This window comes from Oryx dammah, unplaced genomic scaffold (genome assembly GCF_014754425.2).
Source record: "Oryx dammah isolate SB20612 unplaced genomic scaffold, SCBI_Odam_1.1 HiC_scaffold_15, whole genome shotgun sequence".
Lineage (NCBI taxonomy): Eukaryota > Metazoa > Chordata > Mammalia > Artiodactyla > Bovidae > Oryx > Oryx dammah.
Window position 1 is genome coordinate 22,153,842 of NW_024070199.1, and position 24,066 is coordinate 22,177,907.

A 24,066-nucleotide genomic window follows, 5' to 3' on the forward strand; every position below is an offset into this window, starting at 1 on the left:
AACAAATAAGCATGAAGCTATTGTATCCATCCAAGTTGGTCTAGACTTTTATTTCCCTTGCAAATTTTCATAGAAGCCTAAAAAAGAAACAAAACAAAACAAAACTAACCTTTAGTGTTTTCCAGTTTTATGCCAGACTTTGTTAGTTTCACTATTTTTTTCACTCATTTGATTTTTTTGCCTCATATTTGTGAGGTGGTATTATCATTTCCCACAATTTGTATTTAATATAAGGTGACTGAGGGACAATGAGCTATTTCCCCAGAGCCATCTTTCTATTAAGTGTCTAGGTCAGGATAAGAATATAGTGAAGCTATATTCTAAATGTGAAGCTGTGATTAGTCTAAGAATATTAGGTTGCTGGGGTTTCTCAGAATATGAAAACAAAATGAGATCTTTCCCAGCATCAAGGTCTTTTCCAATGAGTTTGATGCAAAGAACTGACTCATTGGAAAAGACTCTGATGCTGGGAAAGATTGAAGGCAGGAAAAGACAGGGACAATAGAGGGTGAGAAGGTTTGATGCCATCACCAACTCAGTGGACATGAATTTGGGCAAGCTCTGGGAGATGGTGATGGACAGGGAAGCCTGGTGTGCTGCAATCCAAGGGGTGGCCAAGAGTCAGGGCTGAGTGACTGAACTGAACAGAACTTTTTGTCATAAGTTTTGGCAGTGTTGTTTGACAAAAACGTCAAAAGTTGGACTGTCCACTCCTCAGCTCCACAGAATAAATGCCCTTTCTACGGCTTCCATGATATATGCTGAGATGGAAGTCAAGACGTTCATAGTCTCATTCGCCTGTTGTTATTCTTTGCAGAATTTAATTTACATTTTCCAATCAATCCTCAAAGCACAGTGTTTGATATTATTATAACAAACAACAAAAAAAAAATCAAATACCCAGAAGTTTGAAGTAACACTTCTTCAGTTGATCATATATTATATTGTGTGATCACTTAAAAACCAAACCTTCCAAGCAAAACAAAACAAAAAATTTCAAATACAAGTATTTCCCAAGAGTGAGGTGTTTTATAATCTTGCAAGGCTCCGCATCAAAAGAGGACAAAGTTCCTGTTTGATTCTTTACTATCTCACCAAAATTCTCTTTCTTTGCTAATTTTTTATTAATTCCACTATGACTTTGTTCTTGAAATTTTATCCATTCTTTATCATCTTTATGTTTTCTTGGCTTTTGTTTAGAATTCCTTTGATACTGCTGACACTTCCTCCCATGAGACAAATCCTACTTATCTTTATGAGAATTAAGACCACCTGTGTGACATTACTTACGGATCAGGATTGAAAACTGAGAATACGTATGTCAACAAGACAACTGTTTATTATGGGAAGATTTTAAAATAATAAATAGTGTCACTGTTTGCTTCAGGATATTCCTGCATTATCAGTTTATCTGAAAAAAAAAAATAAGTTTTCTTGACTGGGCAAATAGAATGATCATCAAACTAACAGTTTACTTATCAAGACTTGCTTCAAGATGCTCACCATGCTGATCCACCAGTCCTAAGCAATTGTGTCATATTTTCGTCCCAATCTCAATCAGGTAGCTACCTGAAAAGACCTGATTTAAACCAATGAAGCTTGTATCCAAAACTTTTTAAATATCTTTGATTCCTGCACATGAGAGGCAACTAAATCTCGATCAAGTTGCTGTTACTTCCATTGTTTTCATAAAATTAGCTTTGCTCATCTAAGGATATTATGCTTTTTTTTTTTTTTAAGTCTGCAGTCCACCATATCATATTATTCAGAATTCTTTCAAAAGAAAAAAAGTAGGAAAAACAACCCAAATTAATTTAAAACTAAAAAGGGATTATTTTGGCTCAATAATTGAAGGTGACTAGAAAGTCAGGACTTAATAGAAAGGCTTAAACCTGGTCTCCAGAACTCAGCTTTACTTTCTCAGAGTTTACCCCCAGGTGGCTTCTTCCCAAGTCAGCACTCTTATTGTAGAATATATTGTTTGCAGTTTGCTCTACAGTTTCCAAGTCAGGTTTTCCCAGAAACAGACCTTGAGAAAAAGATTCAAGTCCAGGGATTTTATCTGTGAAGGTTATGTCAGTACAAGAGTGGAGGACAGGGCAGGGAAGGTAAAGAAACGGGTAAGGAGTACATTATAAGTTAACTGCCACTTTGGGCAACTAAAGCTTTTAACCCTGAAGGGATACTTCAGGCAATAATGCAAAACATACTTCTCAAAATTATATCACCTAAAGGACCAGGGAGACTTATCACTGCATGTCAACTACTATTAGTCATTGTTTGTAAGAAGCATGTCCGGGCTGATGTCATTGAGATTAGAGCAGATGTAAATGGTTTTAGAAAGTTCTGAGGCAGCAACCATATGCAAATATACACAGCTGGAAGTTGACAAGCATGCAGTGAAGCCGGAGGCTCCAGGGATATGGGCAGTGCACCTGAAATAACTTCTGCTCTCAGATCCCAAGCTCAAAACCCTCAGCATGTTACCAAAGTACAATGGGTTTTCTTAGGACCATATTATATCATATGCTTTGACCAAGATAATCACTGCCAAAACTAGAAGTATAGGGATGTCAGCTACAAATGGCAGAGTAAGGACTCTACAAATCCTATCATTTTAAAAGCAATGAGCATACTGGCAGAAATGATCACAATCATCTTCTGTCACCTGGGGAGTATTTATTTTAGAAAACGATTTCAATATTGGTTAAGAATAGTGAGATGTGTAGAGGTTTAACTTATCCTATTTCCATTTTTCTCTTCCAAGCTTCACAGCAACCTAGAAAATTGGCACTCCGTAATCTTTCATAAAAGAAAGAAAATGCAGTTTGGAACCACCGAAAGGAGAGAATGAAATCAAAGTCCCTTTGAGATTTGCCCAGAGAGCTGCTATTGTTTTCCGTATTAAATGGAAATTTAAGGTTACTGTATGATCCAGTGATTCTGCTCATAGTATGAGTATGTACCCAAGATAACTGATATCATTAGTTCAGTTCAGTCACTCAAAAGTGTCTGACTGTGTGTGACCCTATGGACTTCATGTAGCCTGCCAGGTTTCCGTGTCCATCACCAACCCCCGGAGCTGGCTCAAACTCATGTCCATTGAATCGGTGATGCCATCCAACCACTTCATCCTCTGTCATCCTCTTCTTCTCCTCTTTCAATCTTTCCCAGCATTAGGGTCTTTTCCAATGAGTCAATTTTTCACATCAGGTGGTCAAAGTATTGGAGCTTCAGCTTCAGCATCAGTTCTTCCAATGAACATTCAGGACTGATTTCCTTTAGGATTGACTGGTTAGATCTCCTTACAGTCCAAGGGACTCTCAAGAGTCTTCTCTAACACCACAGTTCAAAAGCATCAATTCTTTGGTGCTCAGCTTTCTTCACCGTCCAACTCTCACATTCATACATGACTATTGGAAAAACCATAACTTTGACTAGATGGACCTTTGTCAGCAAAGTAATGACTCTACTTTTTAAAAGGCTGTCTAGGTTGGTCATAGCTTATCTTCCAAGGAGCAAGCATCTTTTAATTTCATGGCCGCAGTCACCATCTGCAGTGATTTTGGAGTCCAAGAAAATAAAGTCTGTCACTGTTTCCATTGTTTCCCCTCTATTTGCCATGAAGTGATGGGACCAGATGCCATGATCTTCATTTTTTTAATGCTAAGCTTTAAGCCAGCTTTTTCACTCTGCTCTCCATCAAGAGGGTCTTTAGTTCTTCTGATATCATATTTCCACACAAATTTGACATGATTGTTTGTAGTAGCATCAATCCTAACAGCTAAACTCTGGAATGTACTCAACTGATAGATGGATGAACTGATAGATAGATGAACAAAATGTTTTATAACCATAGAGTGAAAAATTATTCAGCCACAGAAAGACGGAAATAGAGATACATACATACATATGTGTTCAGTTCAGTTCAGTTGCTCAGTCATGTCTGACTCTTCGCGACCTCATGAACTGCAGCACGCCAGGCTTCCCTGTCCATCACCAATGCCTGAAGTCCACCCAAACCCATGTCCATTGAGTTGGTGATACCATCAAACTATCTCATCCTCTGTTGCCCCCTTCTCCTCCTGCCCTCAATCTTTCCCAGCCTCAGGGTCTTTTCAAATGAGTCAGCTCTTCGCATCAGGTGGCCAAAGTATTGGAGTTTCAGCTTCAACGTCAGTCCTTCCAATGAACACCTAGGACTGATCTCCTTTAGGATGGACTGGTTGGATCTCCTTGCAGTCCAAGGGACTCTCAAGACTCTTCTCCAATACCACAGTTCAAAAGAATCAATTCTTCTGCACTCAGCTTTCTTTATAGTCCAACTCTCACATCCATGCATGACTACTGGAAAAACCATACCTTGACTAGACAGAACTTTGTTGACAAAGTACTGTCTCTGCTTTTTAATAGGCTGTCTACATTGACTATAACTTTCTTTCCAAGGAGTAAGTGTCTTTTAATTTCATGGCTGCAATCACCATCTGCAGTGATTTTGGAGCCAAAAAAAATAAAGTCTGACACTGTTTCCCCATCTATTTTCCATGAATTGATGGGACCAGATGCCATGATCTTAGTTTTCTAAATTTGAATTTTAAGCCAGGTTTTTCACTCTCCTCTTTCACTTTCATCAAGAGACTCTTTAGTATAAATCTTGAAAACTTTACACTAAGTGAAAAGAGATAGACAGTTAAAGGCTATGTACTCTATGATTCTGTTTACATAAAATGTCCATTCAGGAAAATCCATGGAGACAAAAAATAGATTAGTGGTTGCCAACTGCTAATGGGTACAAGGTTTCTTTGGGGAATGATACAGTTGATCTGGAATTAGATGTTGGTGATGGTTGCCCATTCCTGTAAATATGCTGAAGATCAATGAACTGTACACTTGAAAAGAGTGGATTTATGATATGCATATTATGTCTCCATGTTTTAAAAAGTTGTAAACAATTTTTTACAGTGCCCTGTATTGTCAGGCCTGGGTTAAATCCATACTCCTGAGGGATAACGGAAGTCCCACAGTGAATTGATGGTAGGGTGGTTGCAAATTAAATTCAAGGTATTGTTATCAGAAGAAGGGGGGAATGGGTTCTGAGCTAGCCAAGACAAGAAACCCTTTTCTACTCTGGCCAAAAGGCTGGTCTTACAAACCCTTTGATCAAGGCTCTTTGTCAGTGCTCCCAATTTTTTTGGTGTTCTCATGAAAACAACTACTTTCTTGCTATAAAGGTACTACATGCTCTAATGTTTCTTTTCGGTCTCTCTTGTGTCACGACCATACTGATTTCTTATTTCTCCCAGCTTTCTGTGCACCAAATCATGCTTTGACTACAGCCAAAGTAATGGCAACAATAATGTAGTACTCTGGATTCTCATTGCTAAATACCTTCCGAACAACACAGGTGTCTCCTCAAATTCTAATGCAGTCATTTAGTGTAAATTTGCCCTGAGTGGTGGAAGGGATACCCCCAAGTATACTCCCAAGCCAATTTTCCATTAAAATGCTCAGCTAAGTCCACCTGGCTACAAGTACACATGGGAAAAGTGTTCAGTCCTCTTGACATGTTCAATCATGTATTTTCAGTAGTATGTCCTATAACTGAGTGTGTGAATACAAATGTTAAAAGATAAAAAATTAGCTATCAAAAATAAACTTATTTATTCATAATATAAGCATAAAATTGCTGTCAAAGCACTCAGTTAATGAATTTTGGATTGCCTCTACATGTTCTCTCTGTCTTTAGATTTTTCAATCTAGCTCTCAATCCCTTTCTCAAAAATCTTTTTGGTGCAAGCCTAGCTGACTTTCTGTCATAAATGCATAAAATATATATTGATACTAGTCTTTCTCATCATTTACCACTATAAAATATACAGAAACTTCCTATAACAAGTTAATATTTATCAAAAGTTACACACCAAAATTGTACATGGTGCCAGTCACAGTCAAGAGAAAAGTAAACAAGGGTAAAGATGCACAATTAATTCATAACTGCATAAAATTATTGGTAAGACACACCATAGTCCTGTGATAATGTTGTGGCCAGCTGTTGCTACTGCAGAGAGCTTGAGTGTTGTGAGCATCAGCTTCAAAGGCCCCAGATGCCAATCATCCCTCAGTATGCTGGCATCTCTTCAGTAAGTCTCTTATCTTGGCAATCTGACCTCTCCAGGTTCTTGCAATCTCTTGCCAAACCTGATCTCTCCCATTATCCCGATCTCTTGCTGTTCTTGTCTAATTTCCATCATGTTTAATGAGATACCGTAAACCTTGAATAACACCATGGGACCCCTACAAAGTGACACTAGTGATGCCAGGAGTGCTCCTAAGAAGCAAAGTCATGATATTATAAGAAAAAGCTGAATTGCTTGACATGTATTGTAGATTGAGTTTTGCATCTGTGGTTGCCACCATTTCAAGAGATAAGTGAATGCTGTGTAAGGACCGTTGTTCAAAGAGCAAATTATAAAGTCATCTCTTCAGCTCTACCAGCAAGTATGAAAACCTTGCTCTTTTTGCAAAATACCTTTTTATCTCATACTGACAATGCTTTTATGTGGGTGCAGGATTGTTATAAGAAAGAATACATGTAGATTCTAATAAGAATGGAGAAAAAGTGAAGTCATTATATGTCAATCTAAAGCAAAAGGCAGGTAGAGAATATAACATTGGAGAATTTAATTCCACCAAAGGATTGGGACCATATAAAAAACTTTTAGAGAAATTTAAAAGTCAGACAGAAATTACAATGTATTTCTATAAAATTTGCCCAGTGTCCCTGCGCCTCTGGTCTCCCTTTTCACCTTCTCCACCCACCTCTTCTGCCTCTGCCATCCCTAAATCAGCAAAATCAACCCTTCCTGCTCCTCCTCCTTATCATACTCAACATGAAGATGAAAAGGATGAAGACATTTATGATGATCCACTTCTACTTAATGTAGTAAATAATCATGTTATACAGTTAATAAACCTATCTGTTGTGTGTGTGCATGTCTTTTTATGAAAATATAGTAACTGGCAAGAACTGTTTGAAATGTTTTTGTGTCATCATCACCTAAGTATTCATCACTAGAACATCTTGTGGAAGACAGTCTGGATATTAATCCTATGACAGTCATACGAATTACAAATATAATTTTGTAATATATTTTTATATATTTTGTATACATATATATTTATATATATATGTAATATATATTTTGTACATATTTTTGTCATAGCTTTTAGTTGACATTTTCATGATTTGTAGTCTTTTGGTAAATGTAAGTTCTTATGTCTTATGTAAGGTTATTGTCTCCTGTTTAATTTGATGTTTTGTGTCAAGTTTAAGAATATGATAAAGAATATGTTTCTCTGAAAATATAAATTACATCTTTTATTTAAGAAATGTCCTATTTTCTTTATTATGTTGCTCACGCAAACATTAAATATTTCAACAATTAGCTTAAAGATCACTTCCAAAGAGATGTTAGTTATTGTTTTTATATTAACTAGAAAAAAATCTTTATCACTGACCCACCAGGGAAGCCTAATATAACCTTGAAGGTGAAGGTGAAGTCGCTCAGTCATGTCCGACTCTTTGCGACCCCGTGGACTGTAGTCGACCAGACTCCTCCGTCCAGGGGATTCTCCAGGCAAGAATATAACCTTAGTGTCTCCTTATTAGTACTAAGAAATATATTGATTAAATTTGTGAATCATTCTGCAGACTCCTGACTCCTCTGAAGCAAGGTCTCAGGTTTTGGTTCTTCTTGTCTCTCTGACTCAGTTTAGCAAAGCTGATGGACAATCTACCTTCTATGCCTAAAGATAAAGCTTGTGTACACCCGTGGTGGATTCATGTCAATGTATGGCAAAACCAATACACGATTGTAAAGTAAAATAAAGTAAAAAAAAAAAAAGATTAATTCTAAAAGATCCTTCCCAACCTGTTTGGCTTTATAGGCTTAGTTTTACCTCAATTCACTTTTTGCCAGAAACACAAGATATAAGTAACACCATAGTCTAGTTTTATCAGTCACTCTCTTCTGTCAGTTTGAGATTCTTCTGATTTAGCAGGGAAGGAACGAAATTCCTGTTCAAGGAAACTTCTCTCTAGTCTCTTTTTTCTTTTAATTTCTTCCAAGACTGAATCATAAAATACATCTATTAAACTGCTTTTCAGGTCTCCTCTTTGTAACACCAATTTCCTCCTTCATATTATTTACCTAAGGTTTCAAAGTGAGGAGTTAAATTCTGAAAGAAAATAAAAAAGCTCAAAATTTCATTAACACTTTGGAAAAATGTCTTCATGAAAGCTGAGTGAAATAGATTTGGAACTAGAGTAAGTATCAAATTAAGGGTATTTTAAAAAGCAATTTAAGGTTAAATATATGAAAATAGATTTTATTACTGAAAAAAATATATCAAATAATGTAAAAGACCATTTTTTCAAATATAATGCAATACAGTAAAATAAGCAATTATCTTTATCCCCCCCCCCCCAGCAATTATCTTTAAATGTCCATTTTGTAGGTTCCTGGTACAGTTAAAAAGGAACACAATCATGACTGGTAATAGGAACTTAGAAACTATATAGTTAATTAACTAAAACTATTACCTATTAGGTAGAATTTTCTAAATTCTCAGTTAATTGATATTGTCCTTGTTCAGAGAGTGGTTTTTATCTCAAGAGAATTAAAAAAAAAAAAACTATTGTCTCTAAATTTAATCAGGTCTTATGCTTAAAATACAAAAGTAAAACATCAAATCTACACATTCTAAATGGATCTTCAGTGAAATTTTTTCTTCTTTGTAGCAAATATGGCTTAATCTGTAATAATTTAGCAAAGAATGGGACAGATTTGCTTTTAGAGACCAATTTCCCCTGTGCTATTAAAGAGATTTTACCTTCTGAGGAGCTGTTGGGAAATCAGGTTACACATGGAAAAAGGTGAAGGCAAAGGTACTGGTGTCAGAACATAAATAAAACTTGTGCTTGGATAAACTGTTTTCTCCTTGGTTTACACCCACTTCCAATATCTTGAAAGTACAAGAGGCACTTAGTCCTAATCACAAACAGCCAAAGACTGATTATGGAAAAAACGGTGGACATAGAGCAAAAACTGGATGGATGGTGGAGAAGGATGCTGATACTGAATCACTGACAGAATGTTTGTGAGGGTGAATGCTTGCTTATATTTTTAGTCTGGGACAGTGAATTGGAAAGTGAATTCTTAAGAGCATTAGGGAAGAGGATGAGACTTTGTTCATATTTGGCTGTTGGTTCTTTATTCTACAATAGCTCTGCCACAAGTTGAATGGTAATCAGATATGATTTGATTTCTGCTTCAATCCAATCAAACACATTGTAGGAAAAGCACTGCCTAAAGACCTGCCTGATTTTTAAATGAAACAACTTGACTGTGAGTGCCGTTTTACTTAAAAAGAAATAAATGGCTATTGAAACACAATGTTTGCATATTTTGTGAATATATTCTAGGCTAAAAAATACAATCAGACAAAGTTGCTGTAAATACACACAAACCATCACAATCTTATCCTGAAATCTACGTGGGTTTGAATTTAGACCCTACAGAACGTAGAATTACATTCATTAAATTTAGAGGACCCAAGTGTAAACATTTCATGTACATTACCTTCTAAAATAAGATTTTTTTTTCCAGTCAGTTTGATTCTTCATGATGCCCTGCCCTTAAATCTTGCCTCCTTGCCCAAGAATCCTGCCTCCTGTGAGTATCCTTCTTATTTCCACTTCTGCAGATTTGACTCACTCTTTAAGATAAAGCTAAAAAGCAATCTTCTCCATTAAACATTTTCTGACATCGTATTCATTTATCCTTTTTTATGAATTTCTAGAAGCTTCATTCTTTGTACTGCTAATCAAACACATGTATTTTTACTGTATACAATCAAATTTTCTCAGTGTAACTTTGACCCCACCAAACTCAGTTCAGTGATTCTAGTTGGTATTGAAATACACTGAAATATTAATTTTTTGTGAAAGAAATTAAAAGTTTTAGATCATAGGAATTGCTTTGTCAATCTTTAGATGCTGCCTCAGTTTCTTGGGGTTGATCAGTCTGCAAGAGAACAAACACAGCCCTGTTTGAAGAAAGAAAGTGATGCAATGACTTCCTTTTGCCCACAAAATATGTCCAGACCCCTCAACATGTAGCATGGCATTCAAGGACCAGAAAGAAGTTTATTGTTACTGGAGCTGAGTGAATGAGAGAAAGAGTAGCAGATGATAGGACCAGAGACCACCAAGTTATGCAAGATTTTGTAGGCTAAATAAGGGATGTTGGCTTTAAGCCAAATGGTTTTGAGAAGTGGAAAAATATTATTTATATTTAAAGTCATCCAAGAACTTATTTGCCTAGATCAAACTGAAGGATTAATCACTACTTACAAAGTCAGATGTGAAACTGCAGGTAGAGAGGGCTGAAGGTAATGCTGTACATAGATTTTTGACTGTGCACAGAAGTCGGTGCTTTTAGTCCCTGCATTCTTCAACTGTATGCATGCTAAGTAGCTTAGTCCTATACTTTGTGACCCTATGGAATATATCCCTCTAGGTTCCTTTGTCCATGGGATTCTCCAGACAAGAATATTAGAGTGAGTTGCCATGCCCTCTTTCAGGGGATCTTCCAGACACAGGGTTCGAACCCGCACCTCTTATGTCTATATGTATGTATATTCTCTGCAGTCAGTTCAGTTCATTTCAGTTGCTCGGTCATGAGTTTCAAATGAGTCTGCTCTTCACATCAGGTAGCCAAAGTACTTGAGTTTCAGCTTCAACATCAATGCTTCCAATGTATATTCTCTTACATCTATATCAGTTAAGTTCAGTCGCTCAGTCATGTCCGACTCTTTGCGACCCCATAAACTGCAGCACGCCAGGGCCCCCTGTCCGTCACCAACTCCCAGAGTTCACTCAGACTCACGTTTGTCAAGTCAGTGATGCCATCCAGCCATCTCATCCTCTGTCGTCCCCTTCTCCTCCTGCCCCCAATCCCTTCCAGCATCAGAGTCTTTTCCAATGAGTCAACTCTTCATATGAGGTGGCCAAAGTACTGGAGTTTCAGCTTTAGCATCATTCCTTCCACTAGTTACTCAGCTATGAAAAGACTGAAATCTTGCCATTTGCAACAATGTAGATGAGCTTTGAGGGCATTATGCTAAATTAAGTCAGATAAATACTTGTAATCTCACTTACATGTAGAATTTCAAACTAAAACAACAACAAAAAAACTCCATTGATATGGAACAGACTGCTGATTGCCAGAGGAAGCAGAGTGTAGTGCAATGGGTGAAGGTGGTCGAAAGGCACAAACTTCTAGGTATGAGATAAATTCTAGAAATGTTCTGCACAGCATGGTAACTACAGTTAATGATACTGTGTTTTATGTTGGAAAGTTGTGAAGAACATGGGTCTTATTAGTGCCTACCACAAGAAAAGAATGTGAAACTATGAGAGGTGGTAGATGTTAACTAAATTTTTTGCAGTAAACATTTTGCAATATATACATGTATCGAATCATTATGGTACATACCTTAGACTAATACAAATTTATATGCCAATTACATTTCAATAAAGCTGGGAAAAAAATAAATCTCATTAGTATTTTTATATTTTTCTTTTATAAAAGTCTGATGTCTAGGAACCGACACAGTGTAGATGAGGCACTGAATGATCCAAAGTTACATTTCGCCAAACTACATCCGAGGGGAAGGGAGAGGTAGTCAGGCTGGACAGCGAAATTTAAGCTGGTTAAGGAGGGAGTAAGAACATAAGGAGTCCTGAGAGGGAGTAAAATGGAGATTCAATGGACTGCATTTATATGGGTTTGAAAATTGTCGTGAGTCTGGAATACAGGCAGTAGACTAGAAAGAAAGGAGATGTTGATTATGGAGTGATACTTGGAATTGCCTTAATGAAAGCAATGTTAGTGACTGAAGTTGTGGAAATGGATAGTTGAATGGAGGAGATGGTGAGATCATTAAAAGAGCATAGGTGATTGAATCCGTCAAAAGCCAAGATACTGGTCTATATACAAAAGTCTTTAAGGAGGCGAGAAAAGAGAGGATATGAGGTGGTAAATGTGAAGCCTTGAAGGACTACTGTGTCAAGTCCCAAGGGGGTCAGGGCATTTTTCCTGGGGATGCAGAGTCCCACCAACAGTGAGGTCCTACCTGTGGTGAGGCAAATGAAATTTATTAGCCTCCCCCCAACCATCATCATGTAACCTTGGGAAAATCTCTCAACCTCTGTAATCCTCAGTTTCCGTTTTACTATGCATTGGGTAGATTGGTACCTGACTATAGGGTTGATTATAAAAAATAAATTGGCACAACATATAACGGACTCAGTATAATGGTTGACATCTAGTTAGCATTCAGAATGGGCTTCCCAGGTGGCTCAGTGGTAAAGAATCCACCTGCCAAAGCAGGAGATATGGGTTTGATCTCTGGGTCAGGAAGATCCCCTGCAGGAGGAAATGGCAACTTACTCCAGTATTCTTGCCTGGGAAATCCCATGGACAGAGGAGACTGGCAGGCTACAGTCCATGGGGTTGCAAAAACTGAGACACAAACACACAAGCGCCTAGATTATGTTAGCCATTATCATTGCTATTATCTCGTTAACAAAATATATGCCCTTTGAGGAAAGCATCCTGTTTCAATCACTTTGATATCTCCCTATGCAACTAGCGTAGAGCTAGGTGTTGCAAAGTTTTGTTCAATTTGTATAACTCACTCATTTTCTGCTTAAATTAGCCTTGATTTTTTTTTTTAAGAAAATGTCAATAAATGAGATATTTTAAGATATACATTAACTCCTAGGATGCTCAGTACCCAGCACCCTACCAAGAAATGCTTGGTTAGTTGCCTGAAAACACTAATTTCCGCCTATGCTTTCGAGTCTCTGTGAAACAAGGATAATGATACACTATATGCTTGCGAATGCTTTTCAATCTGTTAGATGAATGCAGCACTAGAATTAAATTGTCACCAAATTGAAACTAGATTCTGTTTAGTGAAAGAAGCCTCATGAAAACTGTTGTTTCTCTATTTAGGCCCAAAGCAAAAACCTATAGTTTTAACCTTGGAATTGATATATTAGCCAAGGAATTTTATATTTAGGTTCAGAATTGTCTATTTTACCATAATATTTTATTATGTTGATGATCCACCCTAATATGCAATTTACAGGCACAAATATGACTGGAAAATGAAAAAAAAAAACAACTTTGTTTTCAACTACATCAAATGCCCCAATATAATGCCCTTATAATCCCTAATTTTCTTTTTGAAATATCAAAATTAATTTTGGAAAATGTCTTAGTCTTCTGTTGCTAAGACCAGACTTTTCTAAGTGGTGAAATATAGGCCAGAACAAAGAAGAAAAGAAGTTAATAATTGTCATAGCAGCATATATTTATTGAGTTCTTACTGTGTGCTATTTACATAATTCTAACAGATTTAACTCTCAGAGAAGTCCTGATGATGAGAGACATCATTTTTGGTTCTATTTTATCAATAACCAGAAAACTGAAGTAGAAAGTACATCACCTATGCACCCACAGCTAGTCAGTGGGAAGCCAACGTTAATACCCCAGAAATAGGATTAGTGACCACATGTTCAACCAAGATCTATGCCTTGACACTATCTACTATTGCTTCTTTAATATAGGAGTGGCCTTCACCTTATTTCTAGGTGGCAGTAGACCCATCTCTTGGATTTTTTGGGCAGGTATAGTTGATTTACAATGTTGTGTTAGTTTCAGGGGTGCAGCAAAGTGATCAGATATTGTACCACAAAAAGTATTCCGATATTCAGATTTTGTGTTGTCCTGTGCTGTGCTTACTTGTATCCAACTCTCTGCCACCCCATGGACTGTAGCCCTCCAGGCTCCTCTGTCCGTGGGAATTCTCCAGGCAAGAATACTGGAGTGGGTTGCCATGCCCTCCTCCAGGGGATCTTCCCAACCCAGGGATCAAATCCAGGTCTCCAGCCTTGCCGGCAGATTCTTTACTGTCTGAGCTACCAGGGAAGCCTAAGTATACTGTAGTGGGTAGCCTATCCCATCTCCAGGAGATCTTCCTGACCTAGGAATCAGACCAGGGTCTCCTGCATTACAGACATATTCTTTACCAGCTGACTCCAATACATGTATATATATATACAGTTTTTTTTTCCCAGATTCTTTTCCATTATAGGTCCTTACAAGATATTGAATATAATTCCCTCTGCTTTACAGTATGTCCTGGTTGTTTAAGTATAGTAGTGTGTATCTGTTAATCCCAAACTCCTAATTTGTCCCTCCCCCTCCTTTCCTCTTTGATAGGCATACATTTGTTTTCTATATCTGTGAGTCTGTTTCTGTTTTGTAAATAAACTTGTTTGTATTATTTTTTAGATTCTACATATAATTAATATCATGTGTGCGTGTGTTGGTTGCTCAGCCATGTCCAACTCTTTGTGACACCATAGACTATAGCCTGCAGGCTCCTCTGTCCATGGGATTCCCTAGGCAAGAATACTGGAGTGGGTTGCCATTCCTTTCTCCAGAGGATCTTCCTGACCCAGCCATCAAACCTGGGTCTCCTGCATTGCAGACAAATTATTTACCATCTGAGCCACTAGGGAGGTCCAACTGATATCATATGATATTTTGCTCTGTGTGACTTACTTCACTTAGTATGATAATCTCTAGGTCCATCCATGGTGTTGCAAGTAGCATTATTTCAGGTTTTTTGGCTAAGCAGTATTCCATTGTGTGTGTGTGTGTGTGTGTGTGTGTGTGTGTGTATACATATATATGTGTGTGTGTGTATGTGTGTATATATATATATATATATATATCTCACATCTTCTTTATCCATCCACTTTTCAATGGATACTTAGATTGCTACCGGGTCTTGTCCATTATAAATAGCACAGCTATGAATATCCAGGTGCATGTATATTTTTGAATTAGATTTTTCTCCAAGATATATGCCCAGGAATGGGATTGCTAGATGATATGGTAACTGTATTTTTAGTTTTTTAAGGAACCTCCATACTGTTCTCCATGGTGGTTGCGCCAATTAACATTTCCACCAACAGTGCAGGGGAATTCTCTTTTCTCCACACCCTCTCCAGCATTTATTGCTTACAGACATTCGATGATGGCCCTTCTAACTGGTCTCAGGTGGTATCTGATTGTAGTTTTGACTTTCATTTCTCTAATAATTAGCAAATTTGAGCATCTTTTTGTGTGGCTTTTGGTTATCTGTGTATCTTTTCTGGAAATATGTCTATTTAGATTTTCTATCAATTTATTGATTAGGATGTATTTTTTTTTAATTGAGTGTATGAACTGTTCATATATTTTGGAAATTATGTCAATACTTGCAAATATTTTCCCCCATATTGTAGTTGTCTTTTCATTTTGCTCATGGTTTTCTTTGCTCTGCAAAAGCTTATAAGTTTGATTAGGTCCCATTTTTTAAATGTTTGCTTTTATAGCTTTTGCCTTGGGAGACTGATCTAAGAAAGTATTGCTGCAGTTTATGTCAGAAGATGTTTTGTGTATGTTCTCTTCTAGGAGTTTTATGGTGTCACATCTTATGTTTAAGTCTTTAAGCCATTTTGAGTTTATTTTTGTGTAAAGTATGAGGGAGTGTTCTAACTTTGTAATTTACATGAAGTTGTCCAGCTTTCTCAGTGCAACTTATTGAAGAGACTGTCTTTTTCTCAGTTGTACATTATTACCTCCTTTGTCAAAGATTAATTGACTGTAGTTACATTGGTTTATTTCTGGGCTCTCAATTCTATTCCATTGACCCGTGTGTATGTTTTTTCCCAATACCATGCTGTTTTGAGTACTGTAACTTTATAGTTTTTTCTAGTATTGTCTTAAGTCTGGGAGAATTACATCTTCAGCTTTATTCTTTTTTACTCATGATTGTTTTGGCGATTCTGAATTTTCTGTGATTTCATATAAATTTTAAGATTATTTGTTCTAGTCCTATAAAAATGTCATGGATAATTCGATAAGGATCACTTTAAATCTGTATATTGCTTTGAGTAAAATGGCAGTTTTAACAATATTAATTCTTTCAGTCCAAGAGCATGGGGTATCTTTCCATATCTTTGAATCATCTCCAGTTTCCTTTTTCAATATTTTATAGTTGTCAGAAAATAAGTTTTTATCTCCTTGATAAAGTTTATTCCAAAGGATTTTTTGCCATAATTTTAAAAGAGATTATTTTAAAATTTTTCATTCTGATATTCATTGCTAGTATAAAGAAATGCAACAGATTTCTGTATGTTGATTTTGTATCTTGTTAACATGCTAAATTCATTTATCAATTCTAATAGTTTTGTGTGGAGACTTTAGGGTTTTCTATATAGAGAGTATCATGTCATCTACATATCATGAAAATTTTACTTCTTCCTTCCAATTTGGAAATCTTTCTTTTTCTGGTATGTTTCTGTGGCTAGGACTTCTGATACTATGTTGAATAAAAGTGTTAAGAGTGGGAATCCTTGTCTTGCTCCAGATTTTAGCTAGAAAACACTCAGCTTTTTATCACTGAGTATTATGTTGTCTATGAGTCAGTCATAAATAGCTTTTATTATATTCTCTCTATACCTAGTTGATGAGAGTCTTTATCATCTGCTTGATTTTCATCTTGGTAATTGATTTGTCTAATTTTGATTGGCTCCTGTTTGTAGTTTCTAGTTCCTTATTACAGCGATCTGCATTTCCACAAGAAAGACTTTCTTAACTCCTTTAGCATTTTTATTACCTCCCTTTTGAACTCAACTCTAGTAGACTACAGAGACCTCTTTCACTGTCCTTTCAGGGAATTTCTCTTGCTCTTTTAGTTATGAATGGTTCTGCTCTTTTCATTTCACTTGTATTTCTCTGACTGTGAATTTAGGAGAAACTGTGATCTACTGTGATCTTAAATGGGTGTTTTATGTAGGAACATCACTGTCTGTACTCTGTATCCAATATTTTTTTTTTTTTAAGTTAGGGCTGGTTTTGGTATACCACATCTTTCCTCAGATTGTACAGATTGTTCTTGCCTTGACAAGGGGTGTTATTGGTGTTGGTATCCAGGGGTGTTATTGGTGTTGTTACTGGCTATTAGTATTCAGGACCTACAGTGGGTGTTGGATAGAGTCTCCTCTTGATTCTGTGATTGTCACAGTCCTCTCAGGGGCAGGGTCTGCTCCTCAGATTCATTTCTAAGCTGTCACGTGAGATAGGCAGGATGAGAGTGCTGCTGCTGGGAAAAGAGTCACTGTCAATTTCTCCCTAGGAGCTGTCCGCTAGGACATGCGCTCTGCAACACTGCCTGTTCCCCAGTGTATGAGTACACTGCTGTTGGCACTGCCCTCTGCCCCACTTTAGCTGTGAGCATGCTGGTAATGGGCTCTGATTTCAGGCCAACCTCCACATGTGGGAACACCCTGACACTTGTGTGCTCCTGGATTCCCTAGTGGTTGAGCTACACTTCCTGTGAGCAAGCTGCAAAGGAGGCTGCAACGTGGAGTCACACCCCTCCCTTGCATGCACTGACATTGGGCTTCCTTTGGCAGACCCAAGCTTTGTCCTGTGCACACCCCAACTTGAGTCTTGTGCCACATTCCAGGTGCTTCTGACTGTCTCCAAATAGTCAGCTATTCCCCGGGTCTGTCTGCTGAAGCCCGGTTTTTAGCACCCAGCCTCTGAGCACACTAGCAAACGTGTCTCAGGCTGGAAAGTGCAGTGATGTGGCAAAGACTACCTGTTCTTGTCTCTCCCTGTCCTGTCTGCTACAAGCCAGCTGCTGCACTCTCCTCTGAGTTTTTGAAGCTCCCTTTCTGTCCTGACTGAGCTCTCAGTCAGTAAAGGGGGTTCCGGGGTGAAGAAACCTTTGGTTTTTCAGAGAGCTCTCCCAGGTGTGCAGGTCCCCACCTTATTCCGTTCTGTTCCCCCTTTGCCCTACTTTTCATTCCCCTTTACCCAGTTACATGGGAATCTTTCCTACAGCTTTAGTGGTATGAGATCTTCAGTCAGCATTCAGTAAGCATTCTGTGAGAATTGTTCCACTATATAGGTGAAGTTTTGATGTGTTTGTGGGAGGAGGTGGGTCCATGCCCTACTTTGCAATCTTGCTCTCTGCGCCCTCTTGGTATTTAGCATCTCTTGGGTCTTTATATTTAAAAGAACCTGGACATACAATGCATATAATCAAGTTTATTTTTATGGCTGCTTGGTTTTCTTTCTGAGAAAACATGAGCCTGTCTCCTGTTCAAACCGTTTAGAAAATAAATCAGAGACTGTTTATGAGAGTGGATTTCACCCTTTGAAAGGATGGTTAATTATTCCCTTATAGGAACATTGTTGAATGACTAAAGCTGAAAGCTTTCTGGGATAATTCTTTAAGCGTGATTATGATAGAATTTCATTAATATGGGTAACATTTTGTCTTTTAGAGATACTTATAATGTTTGTTTCTACATAAGCTATCTGAGAGGAGAAATCTACACACTTAAACAATTGCTTCAAAGTGACCCAAAGCTTGAGATAACCTAATTTCAGATTTAAACACTTTCCTGTTTCATTATTTTATTTGTATATGAAGATGTTTAAGTGAAAATGAAAACATTATAGGGTCAGAAAAATATGGTTTCTGGATCCAGTGGAATGAAACACTGAAAAGGGAGCCTTAAAAGATTCCTTCAGATTTATACTTTACCTTTAAGTAGCTGATATTCCTGGGGGAATTTTTCTATCCTCTCTAAAATAGAAGATTTAGATATTCCACTGCCTTTTCCAGCATCTCTTCTAGTATATACTTTCACAAACACTCAGGATACAATAAACATATCTATTGCTCTCCTTTTCTTCTTCATTTGGGTGAGTGTGTGAATCTCATGTGCCTGTTGACCTTTCAAGAGTAAGTGAGAATTTCAGTGTCTAGATGGTTTCCTCTAACGGCTTTTGAGGAACATACATCTGAAAATTAGGGCTTGGTATTGACAAGAAAGTGAGCCATGCAATAGTCTAACTGGCATATGGATACTATCATTTGCCATAACCATTCAATACATCATCCATGAACTACCATAACTTTTATGTTCACAACTTGATTGAATTAAATGTTAAGTGATTGGTCTATACCTAAATATGCATATTTTTAACAAATAGAATTATGATCTTTCAAAAATAATCTCTGCTTTTGAAACATTTATTATGGTGTATTAAACCCATAATCCATTAGCAAACAGATTTAAACGAAAAAAGCCTTTAAAATTTCGAAAGAATATTGTCAAAGTTTTTGCTCTTGAACATTATTTTTCCAGATTCTTTTTTAAAACTTGCTCTCTTTATCAGTCCAGGTTAGCATAACAGGAGAACCACAATTAAATACTTAAGGTTTACAACTCTTTTGGTAAATTTTTTTTCAAGGTATTTTCCAAAATGATCAACTTCCTCACTCACAACTTATTCCTAGTAAAGTATTAGTGAAACTAAAATAGATACAGGATTATTTTTGTGTACTATGGCTGGTTGAACAATGTAAGTGGACAGTTATTGATTACCTGTCTAAACTGATTGACACTAATTTTAATAAGCTGGGACCTTTAGCCCTTATTTCAACCAGCTGCCCATGAGTTCAAGACTTTATTCCTCCATTAGAACAAATAGAATGATTTGCTGACTTTTTCTAAAGGCTTTCCATGGTCAGAAAAACAAATTATTATAAAAGCCCAGACGCTGAATTGTGATTTTATAAAAAAAAAAGCTTTTGGTCTTTTAATGTTTAATTTGCTGTTGACTGCATTCCAGATAATTAAAATGTTCTACTTCCAAGCCCCTAATGTGAACTAAAGGACCTCTGAGTATTTCACCTTAAGTAATGTGGATCATTGTTAATTATGAGATTGTATTTACTGATGCGCTATAACAATGGCTGGTGAGTGAACAAATTAACTCAAAACAAGTCTAAAAGCTATACTGAAAGAATGCAGCTTATACTTGTGACACTGACTTGATAAGAAGAAAACAAAATATAACAAATGCATGTATTTTAAAGCCATACCATTTCCCTCTGCACAATGATTTTTGAAAATGTCTTTGACAGCTAAAAATAAAATGATAAATGGGATGTCCAAATACAGACCGTAGTTAAATCAGCCAGCTTAATGAATCTCCCTCTTCCCACTACCCCCTCTGCTCCTTATTTTCATCACAAGATCCTGGACCAAAACATGAAATGAGCACTTCTATTGCATATGGTAGCATCAAAAATTAATATAGATAAGCTTGATCTTGAGGGGATAAATCTGTGTATTAAAGGAATAAATAATTAGAAATGTGCTGAGTTGGCTTCATCTTTCTCCTTTCTGGGAATCTAGTATTTAAATGAGATGATTACATTCCAGTTTGTTCTCCTACAAAAACAACTAATTTGATTGTATTTTTGCTTATTTCTTAAAGGAGATCATAATAACTAGTGCATTTCTCTGTATATGATAAGTAATAAAGATGTCCATTTTCATTTCATCCTTGCAAAGCAACGTGACTTGCCAAGTGCTTACACCTGCAACTGTATTTTCTAACTCTCCATTTTCTTCTTGAAGTACTCCTTGATTGTGGGGTAAATTCTCCAAGCTGTAATGGGAAGGAAATCATTGTCTTTTTATCATTTCCCTCAGGAATTTATTCCACTTGTTTACTGATGTGTATGGCTGACTGAATAAAGTAATTCCTAATTAGAATATATGAAATAATCATTGGTCTATCTGGAGTCATAATTAATGCATTAGGAAAAATTTACTGTCAAGAAAATAGGTATTAGCATTCATGAGCTCATTTTATCTGCTTTAAAACACAGGATACCTTTTAGATACAGTGTTTGCTAAAATAATAATAAAAATATGGCTATTTACTAAAATCATTAGTGTGCATCATTTGAAATATAGATTATTGCATCTAAACTCCCTTCTACATAATGCACCACAGTAAAAATAAGGTGATTTGACAGCTTATTAAATGTAACTGAAAGCTTTTAAAAAAAGGAAAAATTCCTTTCTTTTTCTGTAGTGCTCCTTTAATACTTGATATGTTTATTTAGTATTTTCCTGGTCTTGGAGGAAACAAAAAAGAACCCTACTAAGGGAATTTTATCTTTACTTGTTAAGATAACTAAAATCTTTTCTTTGCTTTAGGCATATATTTTTGTGTAGGAAATAGTAAGTATTTGAAGCTAAGGACACAGAAAGGTCAAAGCCCTCAAGGGAAAAGCTGGCTGGCAAAAATCACATAAGATGTCCTTGGCTTGGAGGATTCACCACAGTCCACAGTCTGGCCTTCAGCCTTGCCAACTCAGAGACACAATTTTGTCAACGTATTGAGAATGTATTTGTCTTTTTGGAAAGAATTCCCATGAATCAGTCTCAGGTTGAGTGATGTGAAAAGCAAAGGCTATCCTATTGATTTACAATGAGAAATATAACTGTCATAAAGCTGAGCACATTTGCATCAATATGACCAATTCAATCTTCCACTAAGCAAAGCTTCATGGAAGTCAAATTGCAATCTGAATTTGTTGGCTGAGCAAGGAAGAGGGCCAGGTTAGTGAGCGAGTTGTATTTTGTTTTCAGTAGCACCAGGCATAACCTCTGATGTCTTCATGAAACCATTTCCACAGTAGAGATCAGTTTGCCATAGGAACTGGAATCTTGAGAGCTTGTATCAGGACACTTCTTCACAGTGAATGAGGGAAGATAGACATTGTCAAGGTTTACCCATTCTGCTCTTCTCTTCTGCTGTTTCTGGTAAATGAGCTGCTTCCTAATTGAGACATCCTCTATAGAGAAGCTAATCCCTTGGGTCAAGCCCTTTGAGGTTTTCCATCGTTTAAGATGCTTTCATATATTGTGGATCTCTGGCATTATACATTGCTTCTACATTTTAAATCTCAGAGGTCATAATTTTCCACAGTTACTTGTAGGAGACTGTTACTATTGATCTATGTTAAATATCTTCATATAAAAATCTAAAAAAAAAAAAAAAAACTAATGGGAAAATTCTCATGAGAGTCTTAGTTATATAACTACCTGAGCTGAAAAGTTTAAAATACCTTTACCAGGAAGGCATAATCACAGCACGTACAGGCACACTCTACTGAGGGTAAACGACATTGGCCTTCAGTATGAAACCATGTACAAACCCTGTATCCTTCTCTTTTGAAGTGTATTGCTGACTCATGAGTTAATGATTGGGAAATGTGAAGATGTAGAACAAAGAATAGCTATTGAGCTGGGGAACCAGTAACAATTTAGACTGTAAATCTGCCACATAGCAGAATCACCAAACTCATAGCTCCCTGAAAGATATAGATCAAGGCCTGACACGCATTCCTAAGTTGTGTTTATAGGCAGACCCCATCCAGATGAAAACTGATGACCACAAGACCATAAACTCTAGACTGGTTGAAACCAGGAGATTGATAATACTCGAACCTTCAGCTTAATGCCAACCAATCCAAGAATTGACCATGGGCTGATCATGATCTGCTCTGTGAACACTATATAACTCCTCGTTACACTCTCCAGGGTGGGTCACTCAGACTTGAGGGCATTAGCCCACTTTGGCCCTTTATTCCTAGCAAAGCAATAAAAGCTATCCTTTTCAACTCCATCCAAGCCTCAGTCTCTATGTTTCTATTCGGCATAGGTGGATAGAGACCAAGTTTCAGCAACAAACACATCCCCTACTCTGTCATTTCTGTATTCCTCTTTTCCACAGCTCTTCAGTCTCTGTCCTTTATCCCCTTTCTCAACCATCCTATCTCCACCGCAGCCCTTTTACACATGCCTAAGTCAATTACAAGTTGCCACTTGCCAAGAGCATTGGCCAGTGATTGAACAACAACAAGAGCACTTGCCATCTGCCTGTGCTACTGTACCTGCTAACCTCCAACACCCCTGAGGGGAATTGAGCGTGGAGAGTGAGGCACTTTGTACTCCAGGGAAACTGGTCAAATATATCTTTATATCAGTTTAGTCACTCAGTCCTGTCCAACTCTTTCCAACCCCATGGAATGCAGCATGCCAGGCTTTCCTGTCCATCACCAGCTCCCAGAGCCTACTCAAACTCATATCCATTGAGTCAATGATGCCATCCAACCATCTTATCCTCTGTCATCCCCTTCTACTCCTGCCTTCAATCTTTCCCAGCATCTGGGTCTTTTCCAATGAGTCCATTCTTCACAACAGGTGGCCAAAGTATTGGAGTTTCAGCTTCAGCATCAGTCCCTCCAGTGACTATTCAGTACTGATTTCCTTTAGGATGGACTGGTTGGATCTCCTTGCAGTCCAAGGGACTTTCAAGAGTCTTCTCCAACACAACAGTTCAAACGCATCAATTCTTCTGTGCTCAGCTTTCTGTATAGTCCAACTCTCTCATCCATACATGACTACTGGAAATACCATAGCTTTGACTAGATGGACCTTTGTTGGCAAAGTAATATCTCTGCTTTTTAATATGCTGTCTAGGTTGTTCATAACTTTTCTTCCAAGGAACAAGTGTCTTTTAATTTCATGGCTGCAGTCACCATCTGCAGTGATTTTGGAGCCCCACAAAATAAAGTCTGTCATTGTTTCCCCATGTATTTGCCATGAAGTGATAGGACCAGATACCATGATCTTAGTTTTTTGAATGCTGAGCTTTAAGCCAACTTTTTCACTCTCCTCTTTCACTTTCATCGAAGCTCTTTAGTTCTTCTTCACTTTCTGCCATAAGGGTGGTGTCATCTGCATATCTGAGGTTATTAATATTTCTTCCAGCAATCTTGATTCCAGCTTGTGCTTCATACAGTCCAGCATTTCTAAAGATCTTTAGATAGTTAGATATTTTAGGAACCAAATTCATGATGCCAATCCTTTCATTTCCTCATATCTAGAAAAACACTAAATCCCTTTATAGTGATATCAGTTCCTGATGACTAGCAGAAAACCTTTTGTAAAATGAGTGCTTGATTGCACTGAACTCCCCCTTACTGACCTTCCCT

The 24,066-nt window shown here is 37.2% G+C and overlaps 1 long non-coding RNA gene across 1 annotated transcript; it reads right to left on the bottom strand.

The window, feature by feature from the left end:
- Positions 1-10,745: 10,745 nt before the first annotated feature.
- On the bottom strand, positions 10,746-23,356 carry LOC120874298. Its single transcript, XR_005723629.1, has 3 exons — positions 23,332-23,356; positions 14,129-14,134; positions 10,746-10,826 (listed from the first exon to the last, which is right to left on the bottom strand). It is a non-coding gene; the product is annotated as an uncharacterized LOC120874298 (long non-coding RNA).
- Between the last annotated feature and the right edge of the window lie 710 nt (positions 23,357-24,066).